Consider the following 24,447-nt stretch of genomic DNA (forward strand, 5'->3'; position numbering starts at 1 on the left):
GCTCTATCTGAATCACAAAAGAAAAAAATTGGGCTCAGTGTCCCTTTTTAAGTTACCCTAATTTTATACATTTTTCCTGATATCATCTAGACATAACCCAGTTATTGGTAAGGGTTTGTATGTTCTAGTTTGTTTCAATGTCTCTCCCAATAGTTCCTCTCTTTTGTTTAGTGCAAAAAATAAATGGTTTAGTGCCTCAACCTTCCTTTGGTCACTGTTAATAATGCTACCCTTATCACAATTTAATGTACCTATATTTTTTTTCTTAGGTTTTTTTGTCATTTATATACTTAAAAAAACCTTTAAAGGTTTGACTTAGATATTTTACAATTAATCTTTCATTTTCAGTTTTGGCAAATTTGATTGCATGCTTTGTTACATTCCTTATATATTTGGAATGTTGAGTCTATACTATTTTCTTTTAATCATTTAAATGACCTATGTTTTTCTTAATTTCTCTTAACACATTGTTATGTAGTCACATTTTATTTTATAAGCGCTAATTGTTACCGCAAGCACATAAAGCTGGTTAATTATCACGATAATTTAGCGCTCCACTTGTAATCTAGTCCTTAATAAGCACTGAATGTTATGCTTAATTTTAATGATTGATTTAAGAAGTGTGAATATTTTTTTTAAGTAGTCACTGAACACACCTTATTGATTAAATGGTTAACATATTGTTTGTAATGTGCTGATTCTGTTTTATTATGTAATATAATGGAAATCTATTATCCATTTTTATTTATTTATTTTTATTGATCAGAAATTGCGTATTGTAATACGATGTATTCATTAAAAAAAAACTGATTTTGAAGTTTGGATAGTAGGAATACTGTTTTGTAGTATACAGATATGAAATTCCTTTTTATGTTTCGTGTTTTGCAGGTGGAATGTATTCCAAACCTTGACATACTATGTCAGCTGGATTATAAAGCACCCATAGCATCTCCCAGGGGCCACAGAGATTTGCCTCGCTGGAGTTCATGTAAATCATTATCAGATTCAAAAGAAGACCAATCTGATTCTGGTTAGTAATGGGTAATTTACAAATTCTACATAAAATGTTATTGATTGTTTGTTTTACACAATCCCTACATATTGTGAAAATAACAACCAGTGCCAACAAATTAATATTCTCTGAATGCAAAAACTGGTTATGGAACATGAAGGTCAACACAAGAGACTCATGATTTATATAGAGTACAATATCACAAAAAAACTTTCCATTTTACTCTAAATTTCGAATTTACCGCTTTTTCTTGGTACCCTTTATTGAACTTCAGTTCCTTTCCAGGAGTGAGCAGTATATGACATCTGTGTTTGCAACAATGCTTGTGACAATGTTGTACATATCTTTTTCAAGAGATGTAAATGCTCCTTAGCTGTTTCGGTAAAGAATACCAAGACATATGGGTAAATATGATTAGACGTGTATTCGTCATTTGTTTTTATAAATTAATGCTGAATAAGGCTGCGGGTAGTGGCATTCGGATCTTTGTGTGTTGCACTACTAACTGAATATGATAACAGAAGTAAATTTTTTTAATTGTGTATTCTGTCTGAACCCTGCAATTTAATGTTGACTTCCATATCCCTTTAAAGGGACATACATTAAAATGCATTGTAATTCTAAGCTGATACTTCTGCGTTGTATACTGTTTTGTTCTGTATTATTTATCAGTATTTATTCTTATCCCCTCTGCTGAGACCAAATAAGGACATATATGAAACTAAATCAGGCTTGTGAACTGAACAGGGGACACAATAAATAATGAGTGTCCAATGTGCCTAGAGCAGAGCTTTCCAAACTTTTCATGTTGGTGACACACTTTTTAAACCTACATCATATCGCGACACGGTAATTAATTCAGTTGTACTAGCAAAAAGGAGGTTAAACTAACTTGTTTTAAAATATATGGACACATACATAAATTATATAATAATTAAATGTATTTACAAGTAACAGTATGTATGTGCAAGAATTAAAAAAAAGTTTAACACCACCAATAGCTACTTACTATTTTAATGGGATTTATGAGGTTGATGGGATGAACACAATTTCTGAATATTTGGTGGAATATTAGATAAAGACACTCGCATTTCATCATCAAGCATTTTTAAGCTTCCACTTCCTATCCATATATCAAGAGCAGGAGCAGCAATGCACTACTGGGAGCTAGCTGCAAAAAAAACCCTCTGACTTCAGCTCAGCGTTTAAGCTGCCGCCCTCAGAGCTCCGTGAGCCCTACTGACTACTGCCCGTGCTGCAAACACACTGCTGTCCCACTCACTGACTACACATGCAGTCACGAGCCAATTAAGGAGACTACACGTGCAGTCAGGAGCCAATGTTCCGCCAAAGCCGCCAATGGGAATAGTTTCAATTCCCACTGAGCTGCGCCAATTGGTTAAGATGATCTGTGACCCACTAAGTATCAATCTTGTGTCAAACATGTGATATGCGTAGCAGGCAGGCGGAAAGTCAGAAACCAAAAAAAAGTTTTTTTTAAAAATTAAATAAAAAAAAAAATTGTGCTGAAGCAGGGACACACCTACACACTGCTGCCGACACACTAGTGTGTCCCGACACACAGTTTGGAAAGCACTGGCCTAGAGGGATATGGCTGCACCACACTGACGAGGCCCACAGAAGGCCAAAATGGTCATCAGGAATTGCTATATTCCTTGTTCAGAGAAGAACTGCCTGGTATTTTAGGACTAGACCATCCTTTATAGGCAGAATCAGGCTGATATACTTCCGGAAAGTTCGCTTCTGTGAAAAAGCACAATTGAGCTAAAAGAGGCTGCTCCCCAGGGTTGAGCCACCAAAGAACAAGCTACAGAGCCTTCTTTTTCTTTATATAGCAGTGGGGGCAAAGTGCCTTAGTTTATCGTTCATGGCAGTGAGATAGTGAAAAGTCAGCACTCAGTCAGCATTCCAGTTCTATAAATAGAGACCGTTATGATTTAATAACATATATATTATTTCTCATTTTATATATTATTTCTCATTTTAAATTGATTTTTTTTTACTACATGTGGTCTTCCTGTCACAGCCCTAGAAGGAGGAGGGGCCTTTACAGGAAGGTTTATCTTAGCCTGATGTCTAGTGAATAGACTAGATAACAGGAAGTCAGATTGGCTCATGCCCAGAACTGACAGAATAAAAATTTAGGTTTTGAAAATCTTCTGCTCTTATCACACTGTGGGGCAGGGCTACACTGAGAATTTCTAAGTTCTAATTTTGCAAGAAAAAAAAAAGTTGTTTGCTGTTTTTTACACAATCTTTTTCTTTTTATAAATAAAAAGAGAGAAGCGCTCAACCTGGAAATGAACAATAGCATAATAGCTTGTTCTATGGCTAGTTACCACCCAAGAAGCAGCCTCTTTTTGCTCAACATGTGCCTTTCACAGAGAAGAACTTTCCTGAAGCATATCAGTCTGATCCTGACTTCACAGTACAGTCCAGCCCCGAAATACCAGGCAGTCCTTCTCTGAACGAGAGAAACAGCAAAACCCCAGATGTCCCTAAGTGTGATGCGGGAATCCAGACGTGGACCTGTTGCTCAGTGTGCCTAGAGGGAAATGGCTGCACCTCACTGACGAGGCCCACAATAGGCCAAAACGTACGCCTGGGGTTTTGCTGTTTCTCTCGTTCAGAGAGGAATTGCCTGGTATTTTGGGGCTGGACTGTACTGTGAAGTCAGGATCAGACTGATATACTTCAGGAAAGTTCTTCTCTGTGAAAGGCACATGTTGGTCATAAAGAGGCTGCTTCTTGGGTGGTAACTAGCCATAGAACAAGCTATTATGCTATTGTTCGTTCCCAGGTTAAGCGCTTCTCTCTTTTAATTTATGCAAATTATGACACTTAGGGAAGTCTCCCTAAGTGTGATGCGGGAATCCAGATGTGGACCTGTTGCTCAGTGTGCCTAGAGGGAAATGGCTACACCTCACTAACGAGGCCCACAATAGGCCGAAACGTACGTCTGGGGTTTTGCTGTTTCTCTCGTTCAGAGAGGAATTGCCTGGTATTTCGGGGCTGGACTGTACTGTGAAGTCAGGATCAGACTGATATGCTTCAGGAAAGTTCTTCTCTGTCAAAGGCACATATTGGGCATAAAGAGGCTGCTTCTTTGGTGGTAACTAGCCATAGAACAAGCTATTATGCTATTGTTCGTTCCCAGGTTGAGCACTTCTCTCTTTTAATTTATGCAAATTATGACACTTAGGGAAGTCTCCCTAAGTGTGATGCGGGAATCCAGACGTGGACCTATTGCTCAGTGTGCCTAGAGGGAAATGGCTGCACCTCACTGACAAGGCCCACAATAGGCCGAAACGTACGTCTAGGGTTTTGCTGTTTCTCTCGTTCAGAGAGGAATTGCCTGGTATTTCTGGGCTGGACTGTACTGTGAAGTCAGAATCAGACTGATATGCTTCAGGAAAGTTCTTCTCTGTGAAAGGCACATGTTGGGCATAAAGAGGCTGCTTCTTGGGTGGTAACTAGCTATAGAACAAGCTATTATGCTATTGTTCGTTCCCAGGTTGAGCGCTTCTCTCTTTTAATTTATGCTTTTTCTTTCTATGTTCACTTTGATTTGACATATTTGTTTTTACCAAATGAGATCTGTTTAATATTATTCCCACTGCTAGGCTGCTCTTTACAGCCTCCTCAATCAGTTTCTTTTCTTTTACTCCTGCCTGATAAAATTCTCTCTTTAGAATTAACCTGTCACCTGGTTCTTAGCAGTAGCAGCCTCCTATATCCTAATTCTCAGCAGAAGTATTAGCCTGAGAGTGCTGGTTCTCAGAAGCAACAGTAGTCATTGTGGTGGTTCTTAGCAACAGTAGTCATTGTGGTGGTTCTTAGCAACAGTAGTCATTGTGGTAGTTCTCAGCAGCAGCAGTAGTCATTGTGGTGGTTCTCAGCAGCAGCAGCAGTAGTTATTGTGGTGGTTCTCAGCAGCAGCAGTAGTCATTGTGGGGGTTCTTAGCAACAGTAGTCATTGCAGTGGTTCTCAGCAGCAGCAGTAGTCATTGTGGTGGTTCTCAGAAGCAACAGTATTCATTGTGGTGGTTCTCAGCAGCAGCAGTAGTCATAGTGGTGGTCCTCAGCAACAGTAGTCATTGTAGTGGTTCTCAGCAGCAGCAGTACTCATTGTGGTGGTCCTCAGCAACAGTAGTCATGATTGTGGTGGTTCTCAGCAGCAGCAGGCTATTCTAGATCACTTGGATCTAGAGTGGATATAGCAGTAACGTGTGTCCTAGATATCACCACTAGTAATCTGTATTCTGGTTTTTAGTATTAGTCATTGTGGTGGTTCTCCAGCCTTGTGTTCTTGATCTCATTAACAGCAGTACCCTGTGTCATGGATATCAGCAGCAGTAGCTTGTGTTCTGGTTCTCAGCAGCAGCAGAAGCCTGGGTCCTTGATCTGCCCATAAGCAGAAGCATGTGTCCTGTTTCTCAGCAGTAGCCTGTGTCCTGATTTTTAGCTTAAACAATAACCCGTGTCCTGCATCTCAGCAGCAGTAGTAGCCTGTGTCCTGCATCTCAGCAGCAGTAGTAGCCTGTGTCCTGCATCTCAGCAGCAGTAGTAGCCTGTGTCCTGCATCTCAGCAGCAGTAGTGGCTTGTGTCCTGCATCTCAGCAGCAGTAGTATCCTGTGTTCTGATTATTAGCTGAAGCAGTAGCCTGTGTCCTAATTATTTGCTGAAGCAGTAGCCTGTGTCCTGCATCTCAGCAGCAGTAGTAACCTGTGTCCTGCATCTCAGCAGCAGTAGTAGCCTGTGTCCTGCATCTTAGCAGCAGTAGTAGCCTGTGTCCTGCATCTCAGCAGCAGTAGTAGCCTGTGTCCTGCATCCCAGCAGCAACAGTAGCCTGTGTCCTGCATCTCAGCAGCAGTAGTAGCCTGTATCCTGATTATTAGCTGAAGCAGTAGCCTGTGTCCTGCATCTCAGCAGCAGTAGTAGCCTGTGTCCTGCATCTCAGCAGCAGTAGTAGCCTGTGTCCTGCATCTCAGTAGCAGTAGTAGCTTGTGTCCTGATTATTAGCTGAAGCAGTAGCCTGTGTCCTGCATCTCAGCAGCAGTAGTAACCTGTGTCCTGCATCTCAGCAGCAGTATTATCCTGTGTCCTGATTATTAGCTGAAGTAGTAGCCTGTGTCCTGATTATTAGCTGAAGCAGTAGTCTGTGTCCTGATTATTAGCTGAAGAAGTTGCCTGTGTCCTGATTATTAGCTGAAGCAGTAGCCTTTGTCCTCATTCTCAGTTGAAGCATTAGCATGTGCCCTGGATCTCAGCAGCAGCAGTAACCTGTGTCTTCTCAGCTGCAGCAGTAACGTGTGCCCTGGATCTCAGCAACAGCAGTAACCTGTGTCTTCTCAGCAGCAGCAGTAACCTGTCTCTTCTCAGCAGCAGCAGTAACCTGTCTCTTCTCAGCTGCAGCAGTAACCTCTGTCTTCTCAGCTGCAGCAGTAACCTCTGTCTTCTCAGCTGCAGCAGTAACCGCTGTCTTCTCAGCTGCAGCAGTAACCTGTGTCTTCTCAGCTGCAGAAGTAACCTGTGTCTTCTCAGCAGCAGCAGTAACCTGTGTCTTCTAAGCAGCAGCAGTAACCTGTGTCTTCTAAGCAGCAGCAGTAACCTGTGTCTTCTCAGCTGCAGCAATAACCTGTGTCTTCTCAGCTGCAGCAGTAACCTGTGTCTTCTCAGCTGCAGCAGTAGCGTGTGCCCTGGATCTCAGCAACAGCAGTAACCTGTGTCTTCTCAGCTGCAGCAGTAACCTGTGTCTTCTCAGCAGCAGCAGTAACCTGTGTCTTCTCAGCTGCAGCAGTAACCTGTGTCTTCTCAGCAGCAGCAGTAACCTGTGTCTTCTCAGCAGCAGCAGTAACCTGTCTCTTCTCAGCTGCAGCAGTAACCTGTGTCTTCTCAGCTGCAGCAGTAACCTGTGTCTTCTCAGCTGCAGCAGTAACCTGTGTCTTCTCAGCTGCAGCAGTAACCCGTGTCTTCTCAGCTGCAGCAGTAACCTGTGTCTTCTCAGCTGCAGCAGTAACCTGTGTCTTCTCAGCTGCAGCAATAACCTGTGTCTTCTAAGCTGCAGCAGTAACCTGTGTCTTCTCAGCTGCAGCAGTAACCTCTGTTTTCTTAGCTGCAGCAGTAGCCTGTATCTTCTCAGCTGCAGCAGTAACCTGTGTCTTCTCAACTGCAGCAGTAACCTATGTCTTCTCAGCAGCAGCAGTAGCCTGTGTCTTCTCAGCTGCAGCAGTAACCTGTGTCTTCTCAGCTGCAGCAATAACCTGCGTCTTCTCAGCTGCAACAGCAACCTGTGTCTTCTCAGCTGCAGCAGTAACCTGTGTCTTCTCAGCTGCAGCAGTAACCTGTGTCTTCTCAGCTGCAGCAGTAACTTGTGTCTTCTTAACTGCAGCAGTAACCTGTCTCTTCTGAGCTGCAGCAGTAGCCTGTCTCTTCTGAGCTGCAGCAGTAACCTCTGTTTTCTCAGCTGCAGCAGTAGCCTGTATCTTCTCAGCTGCAACAGTAGCCTGTATCTTCTCAGCTGCAGCAGTAACCTGTGTCTTCTCAACTGCAGCAGTAACCTATGTCTTCTAAGCAGCAGCAGTAACCTGTGTCTTCTCAGCTGCAGCAGTAACCTGTGTCTTCTCAGCTGCAGCAATAACCTGCGTCTTCTCAGCTGCAACAGCAACCTATGTCTTCTCAGCTGCAGCAGTAACCTGTGTCTTCTCAGCAGCAGCAGTAACCTGTGTCTTCTCAGCTGCAGCAGTAACCTGTGTCTTCTCAGCTGCAGCAGTAACCTGTGTCTTCTCAGCTGCAGCAGTAACCTGTGTCTTCTCAGCTGCAGCAGTAACCTGTATCTTCTCAGCTGCAGCAGTAACCTGTGTCTTCTTAACTGCAGCAGTAACCTGTCTCTTCTGAGCTGCAGCAGTAGCCTGTCTCTTCTGAGCTGCAGCAGTAACCTGTGTCTTCTCAGCTCCAGCAGTAACCTGTGTCTTCTCAGCTGCAGCAGTAACCTGTGTCTTCTCAGCTGCAGCAGTAACCTGTGTCTTCTCAGCTGCAGCAGTAACCTGTGTCTTTATAGCTGCAGCAGTAACCTGTGTCTTTATAGCTGCAGCAGTAACCTGTGTCTACTTATCTGCAGCAGTGACCTCTGTCTTCTCAGCTGCAGCAGTAACCTGTGTCTTCTCAGCTGCAGCAATAACCTGTATCTTCTCAGCTGCAGCAGTAACCTGTGTCTACTTAACTGCAGCAGTAACCTGTGTCTTCTTAGCTGCAGCAGTAGCCTATCTCTTCTGAGCTGCAGCAGTAACCTGTGTCTTCTCAGCATCAGCAGTAACCTGTGTCTTCTCAGCTGCAGCAGTAACCTGTGTCTTCTCAGCTGCAGCAGTAACCTGTGTCTTCTCAGCTGCAGCAGTAACCTGTGTCTTCTCAGCTGCAGCAGTAACCTGTGTCTTCTCAGCTGCAGCAGTAACCTGTGTCTTTTCAGCTGCAGCAGTAACCTGTGTCTTCTTATCTGCAGCAGTGACCTCTGTCTTCTCAACTGCAGCAGTAACCTGTGTCTTCTCAGCTGCAGCAGTATCCTGTGTCTTCTCAGCTGCAGCAGTAACCTGTGTCTTCTCAGCTGCAGCAGTAACCTGTGTCTTCTCAGCTGCAGCAGTAACCTGTGTCTTCTCAGCTGCAGCAGAAGCCTGTGTTCTGGTCCTCAGCAGCAGCAGCCTGTGTCTTTCAGCAACATGTCTGTCTGTTGTGGCCTCTCTACAGCAAGCCTTTTATTTCTGACCTCTCAACATTAAGGTTGTGTCTTCTGGCATCTATAGCACAATCTTGTGTATCCTGGACTATCCACAGCAAGCCTGTGTCTCCATGCCTCTATGCAAAAAATGTTCAGCCAAAATGCCCTTTTAACCACTTATCGGTAAAAGTGTCTGCTAGTTTAACTCTTTGCTTTTTCTGCTGACATTTTTACTGGTGACTACTGATTTTACTATTTAGCATTTATTTTTCTTTTGAGTGGGAAATATAATGGTGATTGAAAAAGCTACATCTCCTATGTCACCTAATCAGGACCATATAAACTTCACTGTGGTTTCTAAACAAAGCACTGATTAGCAGCCATCCATTTGTACTACAATCAATCACGTAAGTAACCATATAATCTTAATGTTCTCAAGTGAGGAAAACCGTCATGTGTGCTAGAGCCTCATATATATTGCTCATATTATAACATATTTGATAGTAACAGTGATTGTGTTGGGGCGTGTCCATGAATTGCTTCTATATTACGGCTAAGATTAAGGCACCAGCCGAAATGCGTCAGCCTCTATTTGACACGGAGGAACATTGAAGTTTTTGTTGTATAATGGATTACAATGTTTAACATAGATAATAAAGTTGTTTTATTTGGATTTGGTGCTGCACATCTCTTGGATGGAATTATAATGGTGATGTCACTGGTTGAGGAAGATATCCCTGAAACGTCACTTTACTACACTAATAAAAGTGTGATTATATTGGAAAATCCTATTTAATTGTTACATGTAACTCTGCCGGCACCCTAGTAGATGAAAGAAGAGGTGAATGTGTGCTCCGCTGCTTTAGTGTATATATATTTATATATATATATTGTTTTCCAAAAACATTATTTTTATGATTGTATAAGTTACTGTTCACTGGAAGTATTATGTGTCCAGGTTTAACTCTTTCACCTGTATTTGTAACTGAGTTCCCAGGCATATAATGTGGTTATTTATACTGTGCAGATGTCTCAATGTGTTTCAGTATATTTATGTAAATAAAGAACAAAAGGCTGTTTGCACAAATCTGTTTTGCACTGTCATAAAAGAAATGTTACATTTTTTAGGAGTTTGTCCATGTGCACATATTTGCATCATTTATCAGAGCCAGTATCACATTTTGTTCCAGTTCAATGTGATCATCTGCATACTTGTGTATGAGGGTTTGGCAACTATGATTGACATTTCAATTTACCTTATTCCTTTCTAATGTATATTTTTTTTTGCCAGTGGTGCAAGGAAAAATTGTCAATCTTTTTTCAATATGAAGAACAGAATCTCACATGTTATTTTCTTTGCTGCCATCTAGTGACTATTTATAGTAATGCAGGTTTATTTAGAGTCAGCCCTGCTTGTCAGGGTCAGTATAGTAAATGCAAAGCAAACAAAAACAAACACGTCTGTGGTATTATGAAGACTATTTTTTCTATCAAATATTCTAAAAATTGTTATATACTCACTAATCTAAGTATCTCAGTAATGCAGTCACTCCATTTGATTAGCTCAATCAGACTGTAGAGTGGTGGCTAAACTATGTGATACTGACTGATTCATATCCAGAAATTGTGTAACAGAATGCAGACCTAATTTATGGTCAACCACTGTAAAGAGGGAGATCATATCAACTACAAACTAGATATAATCATGTTTCCTTGGCAACTCAAGAATATCCAACAGTGATTTGGAATCTTTCAGGAAATGTTAAAGGTTCAAAACATACAAAATCAATAAAGAATCTATGTGATACAAATTCTAAAATAAAAGTCACCCATGAGACAATTAGAGATCTAGCATTGACTCATGTGTTGGGCAAGATGATAATGGAAGACCCAACTAACTGGACTTCTTGTTAGCTTCAAAATCTAAATAAACTGCTTTAGCAAAATTTGACATGAAACCCAAACTTTTTCTTTTATGATTCAGATATACAATTATAAACACATTTCCAGTTTACTTCTATTTGCTTTGTTCTTTTGGTATCATTTGCTGAAGGAGCAGCAATGCACTCATGGGAGACAGATAATCACATTAATGAGCCAATGACAAAAGGAATATATGTGCAGCCACATAGTTGCAGTGCATTGCTGTTTCTGAGCCTACCTAGGTATGCTTTTCAAGAAAGGATACCAAAAATAGAAAGTTGTTTAAAAGTGAATGCTCTGTCTGAATCATCAAAGTTTAATTTTGACTTTATTGCCCCTTGAACCTTTTTCAATGTTAGCAGAATATTAACATGTTTAAAAATGATATTTTATAGTTTTCTCTGCCTTCGGTGCCCCATGGGTCAAGCACAAATCACATTTCCTTGATGTGTAGATTAATGTGCTGCTATTTTGTATGTTTGACATAATAGGAAGTTACACTCATTGAAATGTTCTTTAAAAATCTGAGAGCTATCATTTCAAACATCAAATGAGATTGTTACCCAGAGCTCAACCAGCCAGGGTAATGTGTTCAACATCTGTTGAAATCTGAGAGCCATTTCATTGAATGACATTGGAGAGCATTTTTACAGACAGGATATGCTAACAAATTGTTAAAAGAACACATTTAGCAGCAAAGCGACTATAAAAGAGACGAGGGCTATCGCTAATGGGAGACAGGCGCATCCTAGATCAAATGACGAATAAGACGTTATTTACTAATAATGTCATCACTGACTCTCTTTTTTTGAAAATGAGAGTTTAGACAATTACTAAGAGTATAAGAGGCAGATTGTTAGTCATAGGGTGCATTGTTAAATAACTAGCGGCTAGATTTAGAGTTTTGTCGGTAACGACCCGCGTAGCTAACGCCGGCTTTTTTCTGGCCGCACCTCTAAAATAACTCTGGTATTGAGAGTCCACAGAATGGCTGCGTTAGGCTCCAAAAAGGGAGCGTAGAGGCATATTTAACGCTACTGCAACTCTCGATACCAGAGTTGCTTACGGACGCGGCCAGCCTCAAAAACGTGCTTGTGCACGATTCCCCCATAGAAAACAATGGGGCTGTTTGAGCTGAAAAAAAACCTAACACCTGCAAAAAAGCCGCGTTCAGCTCCTAACGCAGCCCCATTGTTTGCTATGGGGAAACACTTCCTACGTCTGCACCTAACACCCTAACATGAACCCCGAGTCTAAACACCCCTAACCTTACACTTATTAACCCATAATCTGCCGCCCCCGCTATCGCTGACCCCTGCATATTATTATTAACCCCTAATCTGCCGCTCCGTAAACCGCCGCTACTTACATTATCCCTATGTACCCCTAATCTGCTGCCCTAACATCGCCGACCCCTATATTATATTTATTAACCCCTAATCTGCCCCCCACAACGTCGCCGCTACCTACCTACACTTATTAACCCCTAATCTGCCGGACCGCACCGCTATTATAATAAAGTTATTAACCCCTAATCCGCCTCACTAACCCTATAATAAATAGTATTAACCCCTAATCTGCCCTCCCTAACATCGCCGACACCTAACTTCAAACATTAACCCCTAATCTGCCGACCGGAGCTCACCGCTATTCTAATAAATTTTTAAACCCCTAAAGCTAAGTCTAACCCTAACACTAACACCCCCCTAAGTTAAATATAATTTAAATCTAACTAAATTAATTAACTCTTATTAAATAAATTATTCCTATTTAAAGCTAAATACTTACCTGTAAAATAAACCCTAATATAGCTACAATATAAATTATAATTACATTGTAGCTATTTTAGGATTAATATTTATTTTACAGGCAACTTTGTAATTATTTTAACCAGGTACAATAGCTATTAAATAGTTAAGAACTATTTAATAGTTACCTAGTTAAAATAATAACAAAATTACCTGTAAAATAAATCCTAACCTAAGTTACAATTAAACCTAACACTACACTATCATTAAATTAATTAAATTAATTAAATAAAATATCTACAATTACCTACAATTAAACCTAACACTACACTATCAATACATTAATTAAATACAATATCTACAAATAACTACAATGAAATAAACTAACTAAAGTACAAAAAATAAAAAAGAACTAAGTTACAAAAAATAAAAAAATATTTACAAACATAAGAAAAATCTTACAACACTTTTAAACTAATTACACCTACTCTAAGCCCCCTAATAAAATAACAAAGACCCCCAAAATAAAAAAATTCCCTACCCTATTCTAAATTACTAAAGTTTAAAGCTCTTTTACCTTACCAGCCCTGAACAGGGCCCTTTGCGGGGCATGCCCCAAGAAGTTTAGCTCTCTTGCCTGTAAAAAAAAACATACAATACCCCCCCAACATTACAACCCACCACCCACATACCCCTAATCTATCCCAAACCCCCCTTAAATAAACCTAACACTAAGCCCCTGAAGATCTTCCTACCTTGTCTTCACCATACCAGGTTCACTGATCGGTCCAGAAGAGCTCCTCCGATGTCCTGATCCAAGCCCAAGCGGGGGGCTGAAGATGTCCATGATCCGGTAGAAGTCTTCATCCAAGGGGGGCAGAAGAGGTCTTCCATCCGATTGAAGTCTTCATCCAGGCGGCATCTTCTATCGACATCCATCTGGAGCTGAGCAGCAGCATCCTGAAGACCTCCAACGCGGAACATCCATCCTGGCCGACGACTGAACGACGAATGACGGTTCCTTTAAATGACGTCATCCAAGATGGCGTCTCTCGAATTCCGATTGGCTGATAGGATTCTATCAGCCAATCGGAATTAAGGTAGGAATATTCTGATTGGCTGATGGAATCAGCCAATCAGAATCAAGTTCAATCCGATTGGCTGATCTGATCAGCCAATCAGATTGAGCTCGCATTCTATTGGCTGATCGGAACAGCCAATAGAATGCGAGCTCAATCTGATTGGCTGATTGGATCAGCCAATCGGATTGAACTTGATTCTGATTGGCTGATTCCATCAGCCAATCAGAATATTCCTACCTTAATTCCGATTGGCTTGGATCAGGACATCGGAGGAGCTCTTCTGGACCGATCGGTGAACATGGTATGGTGAAGACAAGGTAGGAAGATCTTCAGGGGCTTAGTGTCAGGTTTATTTAAGGGGGGTTTGGGTTAGCTTAGGGGTATGTGGGTGGTGGGTTGTAATGTTGGGGGGGGGTATTGTATGTTTTTTTTTACAGGCAAAAGAGCTGAACTTCTTGGGGCATGCCCAGCAAAGGGCCCTGTTCAGGGCTGGTAAGGTAAAAGAGCTTTAAACTTTAGTAATTTAGAATAGGGTAGGGAATTTTTTTATTTTGGGGGTCTTTGTTATTTTATTAGGGGGCTTAGAGTAGGTGTAATTAGTTTAAAATTGTTGTAAGATTTTTCTTATGTTTGTAAATATTTTTTTATTTTTTGTAACTTAGTTCTTTTTTATTTTTTGTACTTTAGTTAGTTTATTTCATTGTAGTTATTTGTAGATATTGTATTTCATTAATGTATTGATAGTGTAGTGTTAGGTTTAATTGTAGGTAATTGTAGATATTTTATTTAATTAATTTAATGATAGTGTAGTGTTAGGTTTAATTGTAACTTAGGTTAGGATTTATTTTACAGGTAAATTTGTAATTATTTTAACTATTTTAGCTATTAAATAGTTCTTAACTATTTAATAGCTATTGTACCTGGTTAAAATAATTACAAAGTTGCCTGTAAAATAAATATTAATCCTAAAATAGCTACAATGTAATTATAATTTATATTGTAGCTATATTAGGATTTATTTTACAGGTAAGTATTTAGCTTTAAATAGGAATAATTTATTTAATAAGAGTTAATTAATTTCGTTAGATTTAAATTATATTTAAATTAGGGGGGTGTTAGTGTTAGGGTTAGACTTAGCTTTAGGGGTTAATACATTTATTAGAATAGCGGTGAGCTCCGGTCGGCAGATTAGGGGTTAATAATTGAAGTTAGGTGTCGGCGACGTTAGGGAGGGCAGATTAGGGGTTAATACTATTTATTATAGGGTTAGTGAGGCGGATTAGGGGTTAATAACTTTATTATAGTAGCGGTGCGGTCCGCTCGGCAGATTAGGGGTTAATAAGTGTAGGCAGGTGGAGGCGACGTTGAGGGGGGCAGATTAGGGGTTAATAAATATAATATAGGGGTCGGCGGTGTTAGGGGCAGCAGATTAGGGGTACATAGCTATAATGTAGGTGGCGGCGCTTTGCGTTCGGCAGATTAGGGGTTAATTATTGTAGGTAGCTGGCGGCGACGTTGTGGGGGGCAGGTTAGGGGTTAATAAATATAATAAAGGGGTCGGCGGTGTTAGGGGCAGCAGATTAGGGGTAGATAAGTATAACGTAGGTGGCGGTCGGCAGATTAGGGGTTAAAAAAATTTAATTGAGTGGCGGCGATGTGGGGGGACCTCGGTTTAGGGGTACATAGGTAGTTTATGGGTGTTAGTGTACTTTAGAGTACAGTAGTTAAGAGCTTTATGAACCGGCGTTAGCCCAAAAAGCTCTTAACTACTGACTTTTTTCTGCGGCTGGAGTTTTGTCGTTAGAATTCTAACGCTCACTTCAGCCACGACTCTAAATACCGGAGTTAGAAAGATCCCATCGAAAAGATAGGATACGCAATATACGTAAGGGGATCTGCGGTATGGAAAAGTCGCGGCTGAAAAGTGAGCGTTAGACCCTTTTTTTACTGACTCCAAATACCGGCGGTAGCCTAAAACCAGCGTTAGGAGCCTCTAACGCTGGTTTTCACGGCTACCGCCAAACTCCAAATCTAGGCCTAGGTATTTTGTCATAAAAACAAAAATGATTATTATTTATTATCGTTATTTAAAAGCGCCAACAGATTACGCAGCGCTATACAAAGTGTTATCTATGTAAGTTATAGAGAAGAATTGTGATGTAAAGCCCAGTATGTGACACCTTTATTAAATGCAGTTACAGTGGAATGAATACTTTGAAACAAATTGGTTTGTTTGTTGTTTGTTTTTTATTAACAGGACACAAACCCCCAAAAATTATTTCATGATTCAGATAGAACATACATTTTTATACAACTTTCCAATTTATTTTTATTTCATTTTCTTGTTATCCTTGGTTGAAAAGCAGAAAGGAGGAGTGTGCACGTGTCTGCAGCATTATTTGGCAGCAGTTTTGCAATAATGTTATACATTAGCAAGAGCAATAGATGGCAACACGTAGTGCCCCAGAAATGTGCACACTACCTATCTAGATATCTCTTCAACAAAGAATAACATGAGAAACAAATTTGGTAATAGAAGTAAAATGAAACTTTTTTTAAATTGTATTCTCAACCATGAAAGAAAAATTTTTGTGTTTCATGTCCCTTTAAATTCTATGCTATATCTGGATCAAGAATACAAAAAAATTAAAGGACCACTAAATACAGTAGGTTTGCATAAACAACAAATGCATGATAACAAGACAATGCAATAGTACTTAGGGGCATATTTATCAAACTCTGTATGGAGCTTGAAGCCCCGTGTTAACAGAAGTTATGAAGCAGTGGTCTAAAAAACGCTGCTCCTTAACCTGTCTATGATATGATATGATCGGGTTGATTGACACCCCATGCTAGCGGCCGTTGTTGCACCAGCAATTCACAAGAACTGCTGATGCAATGATAAATGCCGAGAGCGTATGCTGTCGGCATTTATCAATGTGCAGCGGACATGATCCACAATATCAGATCATGTCCGCTCGCACATTAATAAATAGGCCCCTCATTCTGAACTTCAAATGAGTAGTACATTTTTTTCTGACAAATTTCAGTTATTCTATTTCCCCTCCCCCTGTATTATAAGACAGCCATCAGCCAATCACAAATGCATATATGTATATTCTGTGGATTCTTGCATTCTTTGTTTAAAATGATTTCTCTATATAAATCGTGAAAGATTAATTTTGACTTGAGTGGCCCTTTAAAGTTTCAAGTCCCTTTAAAGTGTAAAGATGATGTAATTTCCTTAATATATTGTCATTTGCAGACTGAAAAGTGACAATAGTAAACTAATAATCAGATTGCTCTCATATGTATATCTCATATTTTCAAATATTTACTGCCACCTCCATTGCTGCCAAAGGTGTGCATCAATACAATGACATCATTAGACTGTGACACTCTGTTTCCACATACAAACCATACCCGCATATCCCCCAGCTGTCCTGATTTTCGTGGGACAGTCCCGATTTTAGGGGTCTGTCCCGGGTTGCTTGCCATCTGTCCCGATTTCCCCTATGCATTTTTTTTACATTCTATTGGGCCCATACTCAGAAGCAGCTGGCTTTTCTTTCCCAGGGTTTAGATACCTGTTAGATTCCTTGTGGAAAATGAATGGTGTGTGGGTTAAGCAGGAGTAAGAAGGCTGTATATCCTCTGACTTCAGGTGCATGTCTAAGTGTATGCTGTGTAGTGTGTGTGTATCTGCATGTATAAGTGTATGCTATGTAGTGTGTGTCTGCATGTGTAAGTGTATGCTATGTAGTGGGTGTGTATCTGCATGTATAAGTGTATGCTATGTAGTGTGTGTGTATCTGCATGTATAAGTGTATGCTATGTAGTGTGTGTGTATATGCATGTATAAGTGTATGCTATGTAGTGTGTGTGTATATGCATGTATAAGTGTATGCTATGTAGTGTGTGTATATCTGCATGTATAAGTGTCTGCTATGTAGTGTGTGTGTGTATCTGCATGTGTAAGTGTATGCTATGTAGTGTGTGTGTGTGTCTGCATGTATAAGTGTATACTATGTAGTGTCTGTGTATCTGCATGTATAAGTGTATACTGCATGTATAAGTGTATGCTATGTAGTGTGTGTGTATCTGCATGTATAAGTGTATGCTATGTAGTGTGTGTGTATCTGCCTGTATAAGTGTATGCTATGTAGTTTGTGTGTGTAAGTGTATGCTGTGTAGTGTGTGTGTATCTGCATGTATAAATGTATGCTATGTAGTGTGTGTGTATCTGAATGTATAAGTGTATGCTATGTAGTGTGTGTGTATCTGCATGTGTAAGTGTATGCTGTGTAGTGTGTGTATCTGCATGTATAAGTGTATGCTATGTAGTGTATGTGTATCTGCATGTGTAAGTGTATGCTATGTAGTGTGTGTGTGTCTGCATGTGTAAGTGTATGCTGTGTAGTGTGTGTGTATCTGCATGTATAAATGTATGCTATGTAGTGTGTGTGTATCTGAATGTATAAGTGTGTGCTATGTAGTGTGTGTGTATCTGCATGTGTAAGTGTATGCTGTGTAGTGTGTGTATCTGCATGTATAAGTGTATGATATGTAGTGTGTATCTGCATGTATAAGTGTATGCTATGTAGTGTGTGTGTGTATCTGCATGTGTAAGTGTATGCTATGTAGTGTGTGTGTATCTGCATGTATAAGTGTATGCTATGTAGTGTGTTTGTATCTGCATGTATAAGTGTATGCTATGTAGTGTGTGTGTATCTGCATGTATAAGTGTATGCTATGTAGTGTGTTTGTATCTGCATGTATAAGTGTATGCTATGTAGTGTGTGTTTCTGTGTATTTGAGTGTGTGTACATGTATATGTGTAGCTTGTGTTACTGTGCATTTTTGCTGACTTTAAAGGTCAGAATCTAGAATATTAATGGGGAATGCAGAGAGCAGTTTTAAATTTATTATTAAATGTCCAATTAAGATAAAAATATTTAGCACTTTCTCTGCGAAGGCTAATTAAATACAGGGTTCACATAGCTATACCAGTGGTTTGAGCTTGTGTTTGATTTGCAGCCTAAGAGTATTAAAAGATATTACTTTATTTAGAATTTTATTTATATTACTTTGGTCTTATGATTTCTTTTAAGCCCCATTCCTGCTCCTGCCCACCACATATCACACTTTTGCAGCGGGGGTGGGGGGGGGATGTCCCTCTTTTGAATTTTGAAATGTTGGGAGGTTTGCCATAGCAAAACATAATCGAAGAGCACAAATGTAGGTGGAATTAATAGTTGAATCAAACCAAGAGTTAGATTGTGTGCAAGTTGTTAAATTTTAGCTGCTATGAAAAACACTAAATTTTTCATAGGAAGCTGAGAGGAGCCTTACAGCTTTTCAGTTGATCTAAATTAATTGCAAGACCTAATTTGATGAATGCTGACATGGATGTGAGCCTAGAAATAGAATATACTGCGTACATCATTACAGCTCCCTCCTTTAAATAAATAAAACTTATATAGGATAACAATATGGTGTATTTTATATCATTTTCTATTTTTGTGTTTGTGTTTTTTTATAGAAACAACAGAAATTTTTGTATTTAATGATGAAAAAGCCATGATGGATAATACCAGTTTCCAAATGCAGAATAGCCAAAGCATCAGGTAATCTAATATCTTCTAACAAACAGGAAGGCTCTATAAATAATGATATATCTTAAAACATACTCGGCTAGATTACGAGTTGTGCGTTAGGTTTAAAAAGCAGCGTTGGCCGGTCCCAACGCTGCTTTTTAACGCCCGCTGGTATTATGAGTCTTGAAATGACAGGCTCACCGCTTACTTTTTTGGTCAGACTCAGAAATACCCCAAATCCACTTACGTCAATTGCGTATCCTATATTTTCAATGGGACTTGCATAGCGCCGGTATTACGAGTCTTCCATAAAGTGAGCGGTAGACCCTCTCCTGTCAAGCCTGGTCCGCATTTTAAAGTCAGTAGTTAAGAGTTTTACACTACAACGCCGTAGCATAAAACTCTTAACTAAAGTGCTAAAAAGTACACTAACACCCATAAACTACCTATTAACCCCTAAACCGAGGCCCCCCCACATTGCAAACACTAAAATAATTTTTTTAACCCCTAAACCAGCCGCACTCCCGTAAAAAGAGCTGATTACTTTGGGGCAATGCCCCGCAAAAGGCTCTTTTAAGGGCTATTTGTAATTTAGTGTAGGGTAGGGCTTTTTTATTTTGGGGGGCTTTTTTATTTTGTTAGGGGGATTAGAGTAGGTGTAATTAGTTGTAATCTTGTAATTATTTTATTATTTTCTGTAATTTAGTGTTTTGTTTTTTTCGTACTTTAGATAATTTTATTTCATTGTAATTAATTGTATTTAATTTAGTTACTTTATTTAATTATACTGTAGTGTTAGGTGTTAGTGTAACTTAGGTTAGGTTTTATTTTACAGGTAAATTTGTCTTTATTTTAACTAGGTAGATATTAAATAGTTAATAACTATTTAATAACTATTGTACCTAGTTAAAATAAATACAAACTTGCCTGTAAAATAAAAATAAACCCTAAGATAGCTACAGTGTAACTATTAGTTATATTGTAGCTAGCTTAGGGTTTATTTTATAGGTAAGTATTTAGTTTTAAATAGGAATTATTTAGGTAATTGTAGTAATTTTATTTAGATTTATTGTAATTATACTACACTAAAAGTATTAACAGCGCAGCTAGGTAGAGTGGTGGATGTAAAATAAAAATGCTTTGGATGATATAACGAGTAGCTATGAACAATTTTCAATTGTTAAATAGATAGATATTGCACACTGGTAGATCAATAAAAATATTCATACATGTTCATAAATACATTTGTTAAAAAGAATGAGTAAATAAATCAAAAAATAGATTAAAAATAACAAAACAACAGGTAGATAAAAGTCACAAGTGAATCAAAACCACAGGTAAATAAAAACACTGCTGTGTTTTTAAGAATGATATTACCCACTGCAGGGAAGTAGTCTTAGGAGTACACTTGTATGGCTATATTAGTTGCAAGAATTTTTGTGTTGCCAACTCCTATTCATAGATTTGAAAATGAGGTGCAGCTGGTTCCAGAGGCTTGTTTCCAAATGCTCTCTTTAATTGAAAATCCTAGGGCGAAAGAAAGAGACAGCGCAACCCCACATCAAGGTAGTAGTTTCACAATTTTAATTCACACACAAAAGTAATGCACTTACAAACAGACAGTAAAGATGTCGCATTAATCCCTTTATAGGGAACAGCAAGAGGCAAGTCCCAGTTCTTTCAGGAATCTTATTCAGCTCCACGGCTATCAATACTGCCGCTTCGATATTGCTTGCTGACACACAGTCTCAATGAATCAGAGCCGTCCTTGGCTCCGCCCCCAACGCGTTTCGTCTGTGCTATCCAGACTTTCTCAAGAGGAAGTGATGCTGTCTGGCATGATCCCATGAGTCACTATTTACATCCGCTTGTGGATTCTGATTGGATGATCACTAACCTATCCGGTATTAGTATGCGGACAAGCCTCTCTCAGCCATATATTGTAAATTTTAAGTGTTTAAGATTGAACAGCCATATATCGTTATGAGAGATTAGATGTTTGCTTTAGTCTAAGCTGAATTTATCACGTACAACAAGAGAGGCTTGTCCGCATACTAATACCGGATAGGTTAGTGATCATCCAATCAGAATCCACAAGCGGATGTAAATAGTGACTCATGGGATCATGCCAGACAGCATCACTTCCTCTTGAGAAAGTCTGGATAGCACAGACGAAACGCGTTGGGGGCGGAGCCAAGGACGGCTCTGATTCATTGAGACTGTGTGTCAGCAAGCAATATCGAAGCGGCAGTATTGATAGCCGTGGAGCTGAATAAGATTCCTGAAAGAACTGGGACTTGCCTCTTGCTGTTCCCTATATTAATGCGACATCTTTACTGTCTGTTTGTAAGTGCATTACTTTTGTGTGTGAATTAAAATTGTGAAACTACTACCTTGATGTGGGGTTGCGCTGTCTCTTTCTTTCGCCCTAGTTTATTGTAATTATATTTAAGTTAGGGGGGGTTAGGGTTAAACTTAGGTTTAGGGGTTAATAACTTTATTATAGTGGTGGTGACGTTGTGGGCGGCAGATTAGGAGTTAATAAATGTAGTTAGGTTGCGGCGACATTGGGGGCGGCAGATTAGAGGTTAATAAATATAATGTAGGGTTCGGCGATGTTGGGGGCAGCAGATTAGGGGTTCATAAGTATAATGTAGGTGGCAGCGGTGTCCAGAGCAGCAGATTAGGGGTTAATAATAGAATATAGGTGTCGGCGATGTCGGGGGCGGCAGATTAGGGGTTAATAAGTGTAATATTAGGGGTGTTTAGACTCAGGGTTCATGTTAGGGTGCTTTACTCTGCTTTTTTGCAGGTGTTAGGTTTTTTTTCAGCCGGCTCTCCCCCATTGATTCCTATGGGGAAATTGGGCACGAGCACGTTTAGCCAGCTCACCGCTAACGTAAGCAGCGCTGGTATTGAGGTGAGATGTGGAGCTAAATTTTGCTCTTCGCTCACCTTTTTGCGGCTAACGCCGGGTTTGTAAAAGCCCGTAATACCAGCGATGTCTGTAAGTGAGCGGTGAGCTTAAACTGCTCATTAGCACCGCACAGCCTCTAACGCAAAACTTGTAATCTAGGTGACTATTTGTTATACTGCGTTACATCTGCCTATCAGATGGGAAGGCAATCTCTACAGCTAAAATTAACCCTATAAGCTGGTTTATTTACCCGTTTGCAGACGCGCAATAAATTAGCGCTCCATTTATAATCTAGCCCTAAATGCCCTATCATCCCTGAGATTAACTACACTTAAAACCAAACCTTAACAGTCATAATAAGCAGTCAATTAAGACACTGACATAGGGATTGGAAATTTAAGACCCCTGGGTCATATTTATCGTCCAGCACAGGACATCTGGCATAAACTCTTTAACTTAAAGGGACAGTCTACTCCAAAGTTGTTATTGTATAAAAATATAGATAATCCCTTTATTACCCATTTTCCAGTTTTGCACAGCCAACACAGTTATATTAATATACTTTTTACCTCTGTGATCACCTTGTATCTAAGCCTCTTCTGACAGCCCCCTTATCACATGGCTTTTTATTTATTATCTATTGACTTGCATTTTAGCCAATTAGTGCTGTGTCATGCATAACTCCGGGAGTAAGCACAATCTAATCTATATGGTACACATGAATTAGCAGTCTCTTGTGAAAAGCTAATAAAAAAGCATGTGATAAGAGGCTGTCTGTAATGGCTTAGAAACAGGTAGAAATTTAGAAGTTTAAATGTTATAAAGTATATTAAAGTGCCATAAAACATGCTAAGATCTGTGTATTTCCTTAAAGGGCTAATTAAGTAAAAAATAGTTTGCATAAAAAAAATTGCTGGCAAGTATTTTAAAATAATTTACAAAAATAAGCAAAAATACTTAAATAGCCATGCTGTCTGTAGCAGTCTGTCTGCTCCACCCCCCTTATCAGTGTTTAGACACAGGCATTGTATTTTAACTGAGTTCACATCTTCTAGTCATGCTCCAGCAGATAATCACTGTGCACTTTTGCATTCTACCAAAGCAACAATAGATATAGATACAGCCATAGAAGGAAATGTGTGGGGGGATTTGGAGCTTTACAATTCGGAAACTTGGTGAAGCACTGCAGTATAAATTTGCAGGTAAAGTAATTAAAATACATATTATTATATTTTGTCTCTATCCCAACTTGTTTTATGTCACTTTAATATTATTTACAATGTTGGTTGTGCAAAGCTGGGGAATGGGTAGTAAAGGTGTTATCTATCTTTTTAAACAATAACAATTTTGGTGCAGACTATCTCTTTAAAGATACTCAGGTGGCAGCAATTTGGGTCCTAAGTAACAAACCCTTGCTAAGCTGGTCCTGAGCGGGCTACCATGTTATCTGACATAGACACATAAGGAGGAGCTCTTCAGCCTGCCGCATACCAAGGAAGAGCAACCCCAGGCCCACAACTGGGGACATTGACCCTCCTGCAATAGCTGGCACTCAACTCTCTCTCTGTCTATGGCCTGAGCCCAGACCAACCACCCAGCAAGAGTACAATGTCAACTAAAAACAACTCCAAACCAGTAGGTCCTGGGCCAGATAGTCGTACAGCATGCTCAGCCCAGGGGAGTGAAAAACTACAATCCTACGACTTACAGTTCCAGTTCGACTTGCTCTCCTCAAGCCCCAGACACATTAAAGGCTTCCTCAGAGGCCTATTACCGAATGTCGCCCCATCTCCAATAGCAAAACAAAAAGGGGAGTGAGGGTAGGAAGCTTCTTGAATCCAGAAAAAAATAGCTGGTTGAACTGCTGACTTCCTCCTATAAGATAAGAAACTCCACTTCTGCTAACTAGTAACATTGTTGCAATACACACACACAAACGCATAAACCCTGCGTTTCAGGCTAGGAGGCCCTACACTTTCTTTCTTGGACTGTGCTGATAACAAATGAAATCTGGGTATTTGTTTGTTACTGGGTGTCAATCACTGACTGAACTAGAATGAAAGAGTGTCAAACGTTCTTCTAACTGTGTTTGATCATTTCTTTTTTAATTTTGTCTTAAATTGGTGCTTTTCTAGAATGTTTTGCAAAGTTATTTTTGAGAATATGCAATGATTGAAAATGTCTCAATTTTAGGGTAAAAGAGGGACGTGGAATAAAATTTTTAGTACCGCATAAGAAATAATGTAGTGTAAACTACCTGCCTGGGTGATTGTTATGCTTTAGGTAGTTTGTATAATTTACAAATGTGACATAGGAGAATTAAAGTACTGAAGACCTTCCAAGGTAAACCTGGTGAAGATACAAAAACAGAAGGCTTCAACACTTGTACATTTAACCTAGGTAAAAAGGGCCTCCTCTGTTGCCCACCAAATAAA

The 24,447-nt window shown here is 39.6% G+C and overlaps 1 long non-coding RNA gene across 1 annotated transcript in view; it reads left to right on the plus strand.

Moving 5' to 3' along the window:
- The first annotated feature begins 894 nt into the window (after positions 1-894).
- Positions 895-24,447, plus strand: part of LOC128641333 (uncharacterized) — a 35,443-nt gene continuing 11,890 nt past the window's right edge. Inside the window, exons 1-2 of the long non-coding RNA XR_008399473.1 lie at positions 895-1,030; positions 19,041-19,125. This is a non-coding gene — a long non-coding RNA (uncharacterized LOC128641333). The remainder of the gene's footprint in view (positions 1,031-19,040; positions 19,126-24,447) is intronic.

This window comes from Bombina bombina, chromosome 10, assembly GCF_027579735.1.
Source record: "Bombina bombina isolate aBomBom1 chromosome 10, aBomBom1.pri, whole genome shotgun sequence".
In the NCBI taxonomy this organism is placed as follows: domain Eukaryota; kingdom Metazoa; phylum Chordata; class Amphibia; order Anura; family Bombinatoridae; genus Bombina; species Bombina bombina.